Raw genomic sequence first — 2,092 nt, forward strand, 5'->3', positions numbered from 1 at the left:
CCACGGCGAGGGGCGTCTCCACCTCCGAGGACCCCACCCTGGAGGGGCCCCCCGGCGGAGGCCAGAGATCCCGGGAAACGGAGCACCGACGGGGGCCGCTTCTGCGGCTGTCCCGCGGTGCCAGCATCTTCTCCATCGCGCCCTCTGCCCTGCGCGCCTGGTCACCGCCAGCCCCCACCTTCTCCAGCCGCCCGGTGTGACCTGGTCCTCCCGAGGCCCCAGCCCCCGGGGTCTGCGGGGAGCTGCTGTCTCCCGGCCCTCACGCCTGCCCGCCTGGCCACCACCCAGCTGGTCCCCTTGCCCAGGGGCTCCCGGGCCACGTGCCCAGGGTCGGGCACTGGGGGGGGTTCCATGCGCTCACCCCAGGCACGGCCGGCTGGCTGGTGGGGACAGCGGGGGCGCCAGAGTGGGCAGCGCTGGGCCCCAGGGAGGAGTGTGAGAGGCCGACGCTGCCTGAGGGCTGACGCTGCCTGCTGCCAGCCCCGTCTAGGCCAAAAGCCCTGGGTGCCGCCCTGGGCCCACAACCGGCGCTGCCCTCTGGAGGCCTGGGGCTGGCCTCTGCCGGGCAGCACGGTTGGCAGGGGGCGCTGGCCTGGGCTCTAAAGCCACCTGCCCCTGCCGCCTGGCCGAGTGGCTGGCCTGAGTGGGCCACGGGCAGCCGCCAGGGATACAGGTAGAGGGCCTGTGCAGACGGGTCCCGGCCGCCAGGCTGGCGCAGGGTCACAGGCCCGCTGGGGCAGCTACCAGCCCCCCTGGGGCCCCTCTGAGTGACGGGGGAGCCCGGGGGACATTTCCGGATACACAGGCCAGCATCAGACCGGGGTGGGTGGGCTTCCCCTCCAGCCCTGCCCAGAACGGGGGTGTCCAGCCCACACACTTCAAAGCCGAGCAAGGTGATTGAGTCTGCCCTCCACCCTGGGCCAGGCAGACCAAGAGCCCAGGAGCCAGAGGGGCGCGCCCCCACCGGGGGCAGCCGGCCAAGGCTCCTGGCAGCTGTCCTCTGAGTGAGCACCCGCAGCGGGCAGCGGCCGCCCTACCTGGGAGAGCCGGTGGGTGCGGGCGGGAAGGGCTTCCTCAGCTCCCCGTTCTCCCGCCAAGCCTCCCTGGCCTGCTTCCTGGCACCTCTCCCGGGGTCCAGGGGTGGACCTCAGATTCTCCACTCCACACCCAGAGGGAGCCTTGGAACCTGCTGAGGTCCAGCTGGTGGGAGGTGGACTTGGGTCCCACCCACTGGGGCCAGCGGGGGTGGGGGCGTGGGCAGCGGGCGTGCTGGGGCCCCCAAGCAGCATGGGGAGGGTGCAGCCTGGAGGCCCCAAGCTGGCTGGACTGCAGCCACAGCCCTGGCCGGCCCTGCCCTGGTCCCCTGCTGAGCCGGCCGGCTGCCAAGTCCTTTCCTTTGGAAAAGGCTGCCTGGCCTTGGCGGAGTCCTCACGCCCGGCCGCTCCCTGGCGCTCCTGAGCGCGTCCTCCCCATCCCCAACAGGCTGAGCGTGGCTGTGGGGTTCCCTCAGCTTGGCCTGTCGGGGCTTCCCAGGTGCCCCTCTCTCCCAGCCCCCATCCCACACCCGACTGCCCACCCACCAGCCTCCTGTCCCAGCCCAGACCCAGCTTCTCGGGCACCCACCCACCCACCGCCCCTCCCCTCCACGCCTGCCCAGGCGACGGGTCTGCACAGCCCAGGCCGGAACACCGGGAGGTGGCTCAAGGGCGGTGGGCTCTGGCTGCCGGGGCAGCCGGGCCGCGAGTTCGGGGTCTGAGGTCGGAAGGTGCAAACTTCTGGAGGCAGATGTGGGTCTCGGCCGAGAGCTCTGGGCCCCTCACCAGTCTCCCCTTCCTTGCTCCCCTAAAGAAGCCGGAGTGCACACAGGGCTGCAGGCCAGACCCGGCTCCGTAGGGCAGAGCCCCCGTCCCCCACAAGCACCCCCACCGTGGCCAAGTCCAAGGCCTGCTCGGTCACTCACGGCCATGCAGCTGGGACAAATGTTCCTGGCCTCGGGCACCCTGCCCATGCGGGGGCACGAGGGCCTGCTCTGGGGGGCTGGGCGGAGCGCGAGCCCGAGGTGACCAGGTCAGCAAGGAGGCCCCAGGCTGAC

Source organism: Condylura cristata, unplaced genomic scaffold (assembly GCF_000260355.1).
Source record: "Condylura cristata isolate star-nosed mole 26May11 unplaced genomic scaffold, ConCri1.0 scaffold00032, whole genome shotgun sequence".
NCBI lineage: Eukaryota > Metazoa > Chordata > Mammalia > Eulipotyphla > Talpidae > Condylura > Condylura cristata.